The sequence below is a fragment of the Neolamprologus multifasciatus genome, chromosome 3 (assembly GCF_963576455.1).
Source record: "Neolamprologus multifasciatus chromosome 3, fNeoMul1.2, whole genome shotgun sequence".
NCBI lineage: Eukaryota > Metazoa > Chordata > Actinopteri > Cichliformes > Cichlidae > Neolamprologus > Neolamprologus multifasciatus.
Genome location: NC_140441.1, coordinates 10,134,631 through 10,149,783, shown reverse-complemented (window position 1 = coordinate 10,149,783; position 15,153 = coordinate 10,134,631). Strand labels below are relative to the sequence as shown.

The 15,153-nt window shown below is 41.9% G+C and overlaps 1 protein-coding gene across 1 annotated transcript in view; it reads left to right on the top strand.

Moving 5' to 3' along the window:
* LOC146521506 (V-set domain containing T-cell activation inhibitor 1-like) overlaps positions 1 to 15,153 on the top strand; it is a 216,209-nt gene that overhangs the window by 48,849 nt on the left and 152,207 nt on the right. The gene's annotated exons all lie outside the window — the stretch shown is intronic.

Sequence of the window (15,153 nt, the reverse complement as noted above, 5' to 3'; positions counted from 1 at the left end):
AAGCGGTAAGTAAAACAAAACCTATTATTGTATTTTTAAAAGTGTTATGTTAACATATTATAGGATATTCAAACTATCTTTTTTCCTAAAACAAAAGCTTAATTTTCAGGAGTTCGGGAGAACGGCACAGCACCCTTTTCTTTAGAAACGGGGGATTTTAAAGATGGAACAACATCTCTAACAGGCACAAGGTGTGTACAGAATTACGCGATTTTTAATCGTATGTATGTTTTAAGCTTGCGATTGTTTTAAATTATATAATAACAGAGTTTTTCTTTGATTTGTTCCAGGGTTAACAAACTGAGCAGGAAAACATTCAGACACCGCGACCACAGAGCCCATCCTTACAAAAGGTATGTATACAACGGGGTGTATAATTGTGTATTTAAAAAAACAGCAAATGGGTTTAAACAATTCCAAATGTTCTAAAACCGACCGTTTTACACATACAGAGCCACGCCAGAGAACCTTATGTGCGGAGAACCAGGGCCGTCAGGAATAACGCACACTACAAGGTATATATATATAAATTAGATAAAAAGAGATAGAGAGGGAGACACGCTTATTCTGTTTGAAATGGGTACATGTATAAATGTTTTAACACATATCTATCTTCACAGACTGCAGCACAGTACCCCTCCACATAATGATCAGGACACCGTACTCCAGACGTTTTTGGAATGTTTAAACAGTATCGACCTCCCAGAACAACAAAAACCTGGAGCTTTGTGCAACAGTGGAGAATCAGAAGCGATCTTCATCAGCGGTCCTGCAACACCCCCGAGTGAGTGCTTGCCTCGTGATTTCTCTGATGTTTTTGAATACAGTATATCAGATTTCGATCTTGTTCATATACCCACCCCACCAGAATGTGTCAGAAATAGCATTGATTCACACGTAGATTTTGAAGACGACGGTATAACAGACTCTCAAATATCAGCGGCGTATGATGCTTACATGAAGGTTTCAGACGCTCAACCTGTTGAACAGAGTCATATAGCTTCATTAGTTGATAAATTATGTTTGATTGAAGCTAGACTCAATCAATACCACCAAGAAGCACAGATACAAAACCAACAGTTTATCAAATTCATAAAAAAAGTGTGTAGTACATTAGACATCATCTGCAGCAAAATTTCAAGTCCCTGACTTTTAAAATCCAGACCATGGACCCTCCAAATAAATTATTTAAACATAATAACGGAACCTCCAGTCCTGTTAGATGTTTTGACTTAGAGGCTTTTATGCAGTGGGCTGAAGAAACAGATAACAAATTAGACAATATTGTAGCTAGACTTAATAGTGTGCCTGCATCAGCCTCATCTGATACACATCCTCGTCAGACTGTTCCTACGCCTGCTATTGCTGATGGGTCTATTGTTGTTGTTAATAATAGTGGTAGTACATCAGGTGATGCTCGGACCACTGTTGTTACTGATGCTAACCGTATTGCTGCTGCTGCTGCTGCTGTTATTGAGTCTGTTACCGCTTCTACTAGTACTACAGACGCACATGCGTGTCCGGGCACCGCTGCAACACCACACACCCCCTCAGTCATTGTAAATTTCTCACAAAGTGATACTATCGTGATTGAGCCCGTTGTGCAATCTGGATCTGGCAGGCGCTCCCAGCCACACATTAGAGAGATACCTAATTTTAATGCTCGCGAATTGCGTGAGCGCCTTGATTTTAGGGGTATAAGTCTTGATCATCCAGAACAAGTACCTGCGCGAGTGCGCGAGTGCTTAGCCAATGTGGTAGACCGAGCTGTGGCTGGATCTCAACAGGGCAGCGTTCTAAACGTAGTCCTGCGTGGCCCCTCGCTGGCTTCAGATGTTCAGGTTGTTTTAAACGCTGATGATCGGTATGATCCGGAGCTGTTTCTCGATCGAATTGCACAAGTTATGCAGAGTAATGATGAATCTATCGGTGATGATGAATTAGAGTTTATTGTCACGGTAGCTCAGAACAGTAGTGGTGGGGCTCGCTTAAGACTGGCACAAATCCCTTATGATGAGATTCTCTCAAAGAAAGGCAGACATTTATACACACCAAACAACACACACAACAATTTGTGCTTCTCCCTATGTATAGCACATTCATTAAACTCATCAGCCTCTGAGCTAGAAAAACTCGCTACAGCTAAACGGATGCATGCTGAAGTAGGTCTATGCGACAAGCAGCAAGTATCATTCACAGATGTCAGTAAATTTGAGAAGCACTTCAACATTAAGATTGTAATCTATTACCACACAGAAGGGCGTAAACGCCTGGAATGTTTTTTTCACACATGAAGAGCCAAACACAAACACGTTGATGATGTATCTCCATAATCAACATTACCACATGATTTTAAACCCAACCGCTTTTCTTGGTGCATCCTATGTGTGTAATTTCTGTTACAGTACATATAATTCACCATTACATCATTCCTGTAAACATAGATGTAACACATGTTATACACTCTGTCAACACCACAGGGGTCCCACAGTGAAATGCAGCGACTGTAACCGCATCTGCAAATCACAACACTGTTACCAGCAACACAAATTACCAGAATTAAAACACAACATGATCCCCTGTGATAATATGAAACATTGCATGCACTGTGGCACCACATATAAAGAATCCAAGAAATCGCCACACAGATGTGCCCAGCCTAGATGCGAGCACTGCCGCGAGCCTAAATTAACCGGAGACTCCGACCATCAGTGTTTCATACAGCCTGTTGAAAAACAGAAGCCTACCGATAAATACATTTTATATGATTTCGAGACTAGGTACCACAACGGTAAACACGAGGCTAACTTTGTGTGTGCGTCTGATCTGAAGGGCAATAAGTTCACATTTAACACATTAAAGTGTGTGGAGGCGTTTGTGCAACATTACAGACGCCCAAGGTTTCGTGGGTACACTTTCATAGCACATAATGCATCTGGCTTTGACAACTACATACTCCTCGAGTACTTTGTCAGACAGTGCATAACACCTAGTGTCATAATGAGCGGCAGCCGTGTGATTTTGATGTATGACAGGGACTATGACCAGCGATGGATTGATTCGTTCAGCTTTTTGCCCATGGGCCTTGCCAAAATACCCTCTGCTTTAGGTTTTCAAGATCTGCAGAAGGGCCATTTCCCACACAGGTTTAATACGAGGGATAATGAGCATTATGTGGGCCCGTACCCAGACCCCTCCTTCTACGGCTATGAGTACATGTCTGAAAGCGATAAGGTGCGATTCATGGAATGGTACCAGGTTGCCTCACAGAATCCCTTTGATTTTCAGGCTGAACTCAGGCGTTACTGTGTTAACGATGTTGATGTCCTGCGTAAAGCATGCAGCATTTATCGTGACACGTTACTGGGTTGTACACAAGTTGATCCATTCATGTATACCACCTTGGCTGCATTTAGTATGGGTGTGTATAAAACGCTGTTTCTGCCTAGAGACACGCTCGCTCTCACGTATGACGGGGCATACGTTGAGCAGAATAAGACGTTTTCTAACGTCTCTATCGAATGGCTTCAATACGTGTCCCACACCACCAACAAAGTGGTAAAACATGCTCTCAGAGGAGGCGAACAGAGGGTTGGACCGTATTTTGTGGACGGTTTTGACCCCACAAGTAATACAGCTTATGAATTTGCAGGATGTTTTCACCACGGCTGTGTTAAATGTTACCCCGAGAGCGAAGTTAATCCTGTCAGCAAAGCATCCTATGGACTGCTGCATCGCATGTTTTGTGACAAAGTTGATGCACTGAGATCACAACACAGTGTGAACGTAATAGTGATGTGGGAATGTGAATGGGCTGCCTTGAAGCAGACAGACCCTACAGTTGTGGCTTTCATGCACACATACAGAAAGCCAGAACGCATGAATCCCCGAGACGCTCTTTTTGGAGGTCGCACAAATGCTATAAAGCTGTACCACAAGACTGGTTGTGATGAAAAAATATTTTACTACGACTTCACCAGTCTCTATCCCACAGTGCAGTCTAAAAAAGACTATCCTGTAGGACACCCTCAAGTCATTTACACCAACTTTGACAAGCTAGAAAATTATTTCGGCTTTGTTAAATGCACAGTGCTCCCCCCTAAGGGTCTTTTTCACCCCGTCCTTCCCTACAGGTGCCACGGAAAACTGATGTTTCCACTCTGCAGCATGTGTGCTGAAGACCAAAACCAGCATACTGCATGTGGACACAGGGACAGTGAGCGGGTATTGAAAGGCACTTGGGTCTCATTTGAGCTTGAAAAAGCTGTTGAGAAGGGATACAGGGTTCTTGCTATTGATGAGGTGTGGCATTTCCCCAATAAGACCGACACATTGTTTAAAGACTATGTGAAAGCCTTCCTAAAACTCAAACAGGAGGCCTCGGGGTATCCTGAACACGTCAAGACACCTGACGAACAGAAGAAGTACATAGACGAGTATTATGAGAAGGAGGGAATAATGCTAGACCCATCCAAGATTTGTGTAAATAAAGCTGTTCGTAACTGTAACAAGCTGTTGCTAAACTCGTTATGGGGTCGTTTCAGCATGAGGTCAAATATGGCATCATCTGAGCTCATTACAGACCCTTCCAGATTTAGCCAGCTAATGTTTAGCGACCAGTACGACGTGCGTCAGTTTTGTTTCATCTCTGACGACGTCGCAATGGTGCAGTGGCGGCATGCTGATGGTAGAGCTTCCCGTGTTAAGGACGTTAATGTTTTTGTCGGGGCCATGACCACTGCACACGCCAGACTCATGCTGTATGATTTGCTAGACAACTTGCAGCAGCGCGTGCTGTATTGTGACACGGACAGTGTCATTTTCACGGCACGCCCTGGCGAGTGGATGCCTCCTCTAGGTCCGTTTCTGGGGGATCTCACAAGCGAATTAGACTGTGGAGAGGGTGGTGTGGAGGATTACATAGCGGAATTTGTTTCCGGTGGGCCAAAATGCTACGCGTATCACACATCGTTGGGCAAGACCCAGGTCAAATGTAAAGGCGTGACACTGAACGCACTAAACTCAAAAGTTGTCACCCATGAATCCTTGAAAGGTTTAGTCCACAAGTTTGTAACCAATCAGACATCAGACGCACACCTAGTTGCCGTGTCTGATAGCATCAGACGCGATAAAAAGAAGCTTCATTTGAAGAATAAAACCATTGTGAAAAAAGTTAAAGTTGTTTACAATAAGCGCCGTGTGCTCCCAGACTATACAACTGTACCTTATGGATTTTAAATTAGAACAGGGGTTTGACGCCCGGTTGCAGCACCCGTTCAGTATGGTGGTCAGCGGTCCCAGTAACTGCGGCAAGACTTTTTTTGTTAAAAGCATAATTGAAAATTCTTCCCGGATTATATCATGCAGCATTGACAATATTGTATATATATACTCATGCTGGCAGCCATTATATGACCAGCTTCTTAAGATAAGAGACATAAACTTTGTTAACGGTATACCCGAATCTCTTGCTGATGACACCCTTCTTCCTGCAGAAAAGAACAATTTGTTAATTATAGACGATGTAATGAACGATGCAGCTAACAATTTAGAAGTTCAAAATGTGTTCACAAAGTATGTGCATCATAGGAATTTGAGTTGTATATATCTAGTTCAGAATTTGTTTATTCAAGGAAAATCCAGTAGAACCATTTCCTTGAACACTAACTATCTAATATTGTTTAAAAATCCGAGAGATAAATATCAGGTTATGCTTTTAGGTAGGCAAATGTTTCCGGGTAATACTAAATATTTTATAGAAGCGTTTAATGATGCCACATCCACAACATACGGGTATCTTTTAATAGACTATAAAGCTAAGACCCCGGACTATTTAAGACTCAGAACAAATTTACTATCAGAGCGTCCGGTTGTTTACATTCCAAAACAAAAATCAGCAAAGAGGTGAAAGGATGTCATCACGCATGCGGAGGAATCTGTCTCTGTTGGAGATGATATACAGGGCTCCTCCTACTCTACGCAGAGTTATTATTAGTAATTCAAACTTAGATTTTATCAATGCGCTGTGTGAGATAGCCTTTAATGTATTGCATGGTAACATACCACTGACCAATCAGCAGTACAAACAGCTGAAAAAGAAAAAATCAATAATCAGACTGATTGCAGACAAAAAAATAAAAACTTTGAAAAAGAGAAAGACAATCAACCAATCTGGAGGGTTTTTACTGCCGCTATTAGGGGCTGCAATCCCTTTCATAACCAGTCTGATAGCAAACAGGTGAAAATGGAACATGTGCAAAAGATGTTTTTGGTACCCCAACACCAGTTGGACTTAATAAAGCAACACCAGCAGCAGCAGCAGCAGCAAACAGACAGCATCAGACAACAGTCTCAGAACGAGTTGGACAAGGAGATGTTACAAGTGTTACAAGATTCTGACATAGATGTGTATGAGAAGGCTAAAAAATACAGCGATATTCTCCAAAGATACCTTACCCTTGTGAGACAAGGTGTCCGTGAAAAGAATGTATTGTCTTTATCATTACCTGAACAATTTAACAGGGATGTGCAACCCCAGTCGACGGACACATCGCCTGTTCATGGTGATGCAGGGGTGAGGGATCTTGTTGCGGAGAATGTTTTAACATACATACCTAAAAGGTGTAGGAGGAATGCAGAACTTATTCTATCAGCGGTGAGCCGTTCGCCACACTTGATCTCTTACAACGACAAAGGCGAAATTATTGTTGATAAACACACCATCCCTGGTTCACACATTTATGATCTAATTAAAGGCGTCACAACCACACACACACCCTCTGAGGGTTTGAGACCTATCGGCTGGACAGAGTTTTTAAAAGCTGTCTCAGATTTAAACGTACCGTTATCAGCCATATCTAACACAGGCATACGTAAGACCGTCGCCATGTATAAAACCGATCACACACTGTCTGAAGACCCTGGTTTTTTAAAACACACACCAAAAAAGATCACCCCTGGTGGACCGCTGCGACATAGTACACTAAAAAAAATAAAGAATAAAAAAAACAAATTAAAGGGGGGTCCTGTAGAGTGGTTGGATTTTTGAATTCAGGTTTTTTCTTATTGCACCTGAAATTGTTTTTCTGCTAAAAATATTTGCTGTTTGGTGTTTTTTCTACTGTAATGTTTTTTTTCACTTATTGCTGCTAAATTGTTTTGTTTTGTTTTATTTTATTACTGTTAAATATATTATGTCTTTATTACTGTTAAATATATGTTTTTCTTTTTTATTACTGGTTAATGTTTGATTTCTTTTATTTATGTTTAAACAATGTATGTTGTAAATCTATATATTTATATACGAGATTTGATAATAAATACCATTGACTCGATTATCATGCTCTCATGTTGTTTTTATTATTCTCATTAGTACATGTCAGTATCCGCATTGCACACACACGTAATCACTGCATACAGCAACAGGTTGTATGTTGTTGACAAATCGACACACCATAGCATCATTACAAATTAAATCAGACCCATACATGTTAAGCACACGCTCATAAGATACACCATTTTGCACATGATATAAAAAAAATACACAGTGTTGACCGCATGTGATGGAGAAGTCGTTCTGCACTTGTTTTCCTGAATATAAAACAGTGGAACAGTTTTTTAGAAGAAACATCTTTATTGCTGGGGGAAAACTGTCTAACGAGTGACCAAAACTATCAAAAAAAATAACCGTGTCTGTCTCTCGAAATATAAACAGCAAGCCAATGTTCCCCGGGCATCGTAGAAGGGTGGGTGTTTACAATACTCATAGCAGGGAGTCTTTGAAGCCGTTCAGTGGTTAGCTGATCATAGGCTAACACGCCTAGGAAATGTGTGTTTTTATTGATAATGCTGCCGATCACGGCTGATAGTTCTATAGTGTTCATGACCGTTTTTGTCTCAATAGTAGTCCAAGAGCACCTGTCTCATGTTAGATATTTCAATGACTGAATCAAATACCGAATAACACAAGAGGTTCACTGTACGGGGTAGTGGATTTCTGAAACGGGTTTCCAATCTCACGTTCCCTGTTTTAATTAACGACACATTCCCTGAATGTCCTTCGTCAGCTTCCAGATTGAAACAGAATAAAGTGTAGCCGTTACCAAAGTCCGCACGCGTAATAGCTAAAGATCTGTCCTTTAAATGTCTTCCTGTGGTTTGTATCAGCTGGTAAAATTCTCTGGTATAGTGTTTTCTCTGGAAATTGGGCTGGAATGGTTTAGCAGGATAAGCCTGACTATCAGCATATAAAGACATAAATTCTATATCGCAGTTTTCAAAATGAAATGGATTACGCTGGTAGGAGCCAGTGTATGCTTCATTGTCTATAAATGCAATGATCACAAATTTAGGTATCCTACCCATAAATAAATTGTCATTTGTTGATATTCTAGCCCCTGCAGGTATGGAGAAGGTCTTTAAAGACACTCTGTCTACCGTGTATTTTGCGTTTGCATGGTGCAATGCCTTGCTGTGTGCAAGTCTGACGGTCGGTGATACACTAACTTTCTTGACAAAGAGACTGGCTGAGACAATTTTAACTCTGTATGCATTGGCATCCGCTGTCATGAGAGCAAATTCGTCTTTAGAGCGCACAAATTTCAGTGACAGGTCGATTCCATTAAGTAACAGTTTTTCTTGAAAAAACAGGTCTGCATGTACTGGTGCAATCAATTCAACAATACTGCTATTTGCTGTGTAGCCACCTCTGGTCACCAGGCCCTGGTTCTCTCCTTCTATAGATGTGTCATTCATGTGTGATGATGTATCCTTACAGAATAACCCGGTGCTGAACTGTGTGTCTAAAGTGTCCTTATTATAATTGATAAGACATTCTATCACACCTCTGTATGGATATGTGTTGGATGATTGACTAATGAGGCGGTCTCCCAAATTAACATCAACTTGACTAAATATGCTGCATCCAGGATAATTAATAAATCCTACATTAGCGTCCCTAGCCAGGTTTGAGCCATCAGCGTTTGTGATTCTCACACGTGTGTAGATATATGAGTCATTTAGATCCAGGTAATCTTCACCGGACGATGAGATGTAAAACTCGATCGGCCCTCCATCAGTGATTGCAGATACAGGTGGGATTTCGATAAATGTACTTTTCTCAATGCTAGTCTGTGTGTAGGGAACAGTAAACAGGTCCAGCTCTGTTTTTACACATTCTCCAGAATGACTGTGTAACAGTGCCATTTAGAATATGTCAAACTCTGCAGTTTTAGAACGACTGGTTCTGGGTCTTTTCACTCTGCGTGACGGTGTCCGTTTGCTAGCTCTCCTGCTAGGTTTTGTGGTTTTACGCTTTTTAGACAACGGTTGCCCTGGGGGTGGGGTCTTAGATGGTCTGGGCGTATACACATACAATCCGCTACCGTCCTGCTTAGTGGTTGAGGGTCTGGTTATGTTGGTTATGACATCAGACACTATGCCCGATGCGGCTGTTTTTAGGTGTGGTTTGACTATGCTAACTCCTTTTTTAAACAGTGGTACAGCAAATCTAAACAAGCTGCGGAACAAACCACCCAGCCCTGACCCATATTGCGTACTGGTCCCAACATACCCTCCGAGCTCTCCACCAGCCTGTGATAAGTAGTATTTTACATATTTTGAGTCATCAGTGTTGTAGACGGCCATCCTTTTTTTCAAAAATGGTGGGTTATCGGTCGGAAGTGTAACTTGACAAACACCTTGCCGTATAAAAAGGGTATGTGTTGATTTCGATCGTCTTTCAAATCAATTTCTATGTCGTCGATCAATGTCTTTGACACAGGTGTGTAGTGTGGGCTGTCAAATTGTAGAATAGGCAAGCGGCGGTCATCGTCCGTGATATTTATAGCTCTTAATAGCCTCGCGTGGGCGTCACCCACAAGCTGGTAATCAACGATATCTGCATAAATAAAGATGTTATATTTTCCCCCGTATATGTCTGCGGGGTGCGGGGCATATGTGTTTTTATAATGAAGTACAAACGGCTCTCCTGTTTCGAATCCTAGGATTTCCGCCAGTCTCCCTCTAAATGTGAGAATAGTGCCCCTAGGTCCCATAACACAGGCATGGTTAGTAACTGTGTTGTATTGCATTTTAAGGTCTCCAGTGGTTTGGTACTGCTGACATTTAAAATTAAATTCTTTTATTATCTGTTCCACAGATGCATAATGACCCACAGACAGTTCGATCATGGTTACGGCGATGGTTCCATCTTTGACTGGGTCATGAATTTCCACTTGCGAATCTGATTGTGGAAAAGACATCCATATGCGTGGGTACTGTATCTCTATAACAGCAACCTCATACGGCTGATCCAAAACGATAGGTTTTGCTAGCTTTGTTCTAAAATTAGATATCTTATTACCCGGGTAAACATGCGCCGAAGCATTCGAGAAGAGGCTTACATAGAAGCCTGCATTGTTGTTGTTCTTTTTATTCATGCTTTCTCCGTCTATGCTCAGTGTTGAATGAATGTGTGTAGAGCTGCGTCATCTGAGTTAATTACGCCTCAACGATGTCTTTTTCTGGAATCCACGAATTAAAGCTGTCGGGCCATCCTAGCCATTTCACTAGCACATGCTTTTTTCCGACCCACTTTTTTTCTAGCCAATATGTTTTCAATTTTAAATGTTTTGTTTTCATCAACAACCACACGTTGTATCTCAGGCTCATAAAATGACCCTTTCAATACCTCTCCAGCTAGATCCGCTAGTCTGTACACTGGGGGCTGTCTCCCTATACGTTCCTTGACTGTGAAAATCTCATCGGTGTAGGTCTGCTCGTATCCTTTTCGAAACTTTCCTCTCAGTTTTGATATTCGTACAGTGTCGCCAATATTAAATTTAAAGCACAGTTCCCTCTGAGGCCTCGTTTTGTACAGCGCGTTAAACACCGACTTCTCATTATCCTTATTCACCTCTGCCGGAGCCATTTGGATAGATCTGTGATAAGCATTGTTATATGCTTGTGTGAGATCTGGTATGACATCTACATATCTCCGGGAGTTGGCTGATGTTAAGTACTTCCACATTCTACCCTTGAAGCTACGATTGAATCTCTCGACAATACTGCATTTAACCTCGCTAGCTGTTGAGAAATGTTTGATATTATATCGCTCCATTAGGTGTTTAAAGGTTGTATTATAAAACTCTTTGCCTTCATCTGTTTGTAGTTTCACAGGGATCCTACCCTCACTAAGTATATCCTCAAAAGCAGCTGATACAACATTCGCTGTCTTGTTTGTTAGGCATCTAACCCATGCGTATTTTGAGAATACATCTATACATGTTAGCAGATATCTCACATTATCATTATCTGACACATATTCACACATGTCAACCAGATCGGCTTGAAACTGTTTGTCGATCCCTGTCACCAATACTCTATTTCTGGGGAAATGGATCCTCACAGGTTTATGGAGTGTGTAAGTGTCGTCTTGTTCTAAATAATGTTTGACCTGAGATATTGGAGGTGTTACACCTGATGCCTCCCCTGCCGCTATACGTAGCTTATTTAAACTGGCCAACCCCGCAGGATGGGCTGGATCATGATATATTTTATGCAATGTGCTTTCCATGACTGTGCAAACCACAAATGACTAAGAAGTTGGTGTTAACACGTCTTTTTATTTAATTTTCACACAGACACAATCACAGACAATGGATACTTGAACAGCACACATTAAACCAGGTGTCTCCCACCCCAGTAGTTTCCAATCATGCGGAGCATGGCTGGTTTAACACGTCGGGCGCAAGTACTTGCTTCTAGCAGGTCCACAATGTTGTCATTAATGGCGCATACTATATTTCGCTCTGATCTCAGTTCACACATGAGGTGTTCTGCAACTCTGCGGATTTGTGTTCCAGTCCCATCTGTGGTGTTTGAGCGTACAAACAGCTGGATGGCTGGGATGAATCGGTCAGTCTTGAGCCTTATCATCACATCGTCATAGTAGGTGTCGAAGAAATACTCAGACAATTCCTGCAAGCAGCTGTGTTGCACCTGACTGGGGTGGCCTGTTTGACATCCGTAACATGTCTCTTGTAGAAACTCATTCAGCGCCAACATCAACAGGTGGAGAGTTGCGAGTTTGATGTCGATTACAGTTTCCTCCCACAGGTCTGATATGAGGGGGTCCTGCGAGCATGATGGTGAGGGTGGTGGAGTCTGGGGGGTCGGGATTAGCAGCCCTATTGATGGTGACTCTGACAGGTCCCACGACGGCGAGTCATTCTCTGTAAAATGAAAACCACAAGCTCTTAATTTGTCACATAGATACACACGCAACCCCACACACACACCCCTCACATTAAACCTACCAGTTTATTGTTTAGTTGTCGGAAGGTCTTATGATTTTAGGTTTGCACAGGGTACCAGGCAAACCAGTCTTCGGACAACTCGCCAGATCGTCAAAAACAAGGCGTTTTCTAATACTCTCGTACGCAGTGTTGAGTCTGTCCCTCTTGATCGCGTCGTCAATCTGGCTAAACAGACGCGACAAACCTCTCCAGTCGCACCACTGTATAAAAAACAAGTCCTTAAACCATCTTGTGCGCTCATCAAGGTTTAGAGGGTAAGGATTTAACCTCCAGTTTTCAAGCCCTCTGGAAGCAATAAGACTATCCCTGTCATCACATGCACTGAGAAAAATAAAGTCTTCAGGGTTGCGATTGAAACGATCAGCCTCAACCCTGTAAAGCTCAGGGCCTGATGCACTGTTCCACTGGGAAACATACAGCACCTCTGGGAAGCCCACATTGTCCAGGTCCGCACACACTACGGTCCGGAAGAGCTTCCAGTTTTTGGTAGAGATGCTTTGGGGTTCCCCCCAAAACAATCCCTCGCCACAATCTACACTAAGCACAACTGTCCCTTCGGTATATTTAATGGTATACACATACCCTTCAGCGCCGCGATATTCTAACTTAAATACAGTCCCATCTACGGCATTTTCACAGCGTTGCTTTTTACGTTGAGGACCCCGGCTGCATACTCCTGTAGACATACCTAGAGCGGCTGTGGCATGGGCGATGTCCTGGCTGGGTGTCATGGTTGATACAGATGGTATTCTGTGCTCCTTAGGTCGGTGAGTCGTTGGGGTCCTTAGCGCGATGTGTCTGTGCTCCTTAGGCCGTGGCGGTGATGGTCTTAGAATGTGAAAGGATCACTTTTATACCTATATAACCTAAGCCATCCCACTAGGAGGAGTCGATACCGCCCAGAGGGTGTGTTTTCACACCTGAACGCGCATGCGCCGAGCACATCTGAACGCGCATGCGCACACGCACGAATCCGACCAAACGGGGTGGGAGGTGTGGGGTGGGGGGTGAGGGGGGGGGGGGGGGGGGGGGGGGCAAAAAAAGTGCAGGTGTATTACTACTCACATCAGCAGATTCTTTTTTCCTTGTGTCACCGCTTTGTTTGTTCTAATGTGCGATCAGTAACATTAATCTGTAGTTGGATGATTAGAGATGTGGACACTGCGTCTACAGCTGGGGGAATATGTTTGTGTCACCAACACACGTGAGAGCTGACTAAATTCTTGCATTGTTTTTTCTGTGCTTTTTTTGCATGAACAGCGGGAATCTACCGAACATCTGTGAACACCTTGGCCATGTGAGCAAAACAGAAACAGACCTTAAAGTGAGGAGTGATGGTGGAGGTTTAGCTGTGATCAAGAAGTGATCATAGAACAGTCACCAAAGCGGTGATAATAGGCATACATTAGATTTTATCTGAGCTAATAATTAATATTCTGGACATTGTGTGAGCTCAGAGGGTGTGCTGTGGGCTGTTTGGTGCAGATTCAGCTGGGTTACTCTGAGAAGACACACTAATGGCCGAGCAGTGAAGGCACAGATCAAAAGCTGTTAAGCAGTCTTTGTTTTTTTTTTTTAAATATATATTTCTGTTGTTGCACAGTTCTTCTTTTTTAATTTTTTTTTTACAGCAGTGGATTAATGTATGATATTTGTTTTGTTGGACCAAACTAGGAAAAAGAATGAAACAAAGGAACAAACGAAAAACAACCAGGCATGACTAACTTTAAGATAACAATCCAAAACAAAATCTAACAGATGTGAGAAGCTGAGCTACGCTCCATTTCAGTCGAGTTCAGACACCGTGGGGTTTACACAGTGAAGCAGGAAGTAACAATAATCATGAATTAAATACAAAACACACTTACAGCAGCAATTCAGTTCAATTCAGTTTTATTTATATTGCATCAAATCACAACAGCCGTTGCCTCAAGGTGCTTTATAATATTTTTAACGTAACTATCTTACAAAAATTACAGAGAAAACCCCAATAATCAAACAACCCCTTATAAGCAAGCAGTTGGCGGCAGTGGGAAGAACATAACAGGAAGAAACCTCCAGCAGAACCAGGCTAAGGGAGGGGCGGGGCCATTTGCCATGACCAGTTGAAGTGATGAAGATGTGATAAAAGACACACCGATGAGGTGATCAGTGTATCATTCAAAGACAACGGAAATAAGTTAACAGAGAAAATAATATTTAAGAGAACCTGCTCTATAAATTAAATCAACACATAATTAAAAAAAAAAAAATCAGACAAACTTCTCCTCCTTACACTTGGCACCTTCCTCCATGAAACTGAACTGGACTGTTTTGGCAGTTCCTTGAATGAGGTCTAGTTTGGAGGAGAGGTGACAAACAAATTACTCAAATAAAAATTTTAAAATTGGCATTTTCATCAGACCCTTTGGACTCGGAGTTGGCAGCACAACACTGACGCAAGATAACAAACATTACTTGGTGCTAATGTAAAACAAATAAAACAAAATAAATAGTAAACTAAAGTCAGAAAGAGTCATTTGATGCCAGTGTTAAATTAAATTTAGTTATTATGTACAAAATAAATCATCAGCTTAGAAAATGTAAAGCTTTGTTCACTGTATAAAAACACTTCACAGATAATAGTCGGGGCACAGATTTAAAGCTTAAACTGAATCCTGCCTTTAGCACTAAACAACGCTGTGGTGTAAACACAGTCAGCCCAGTCTCACAGGAAATATGAAACAGTCACAGTGTTTGTGTTCAGTGACACAAATGTTCACTTCATCACAGCCAGCATGACTTCATAATCGTGTATTTCGTGAGTGTAACACATCTGTTTGTCAAACTCTTTAGT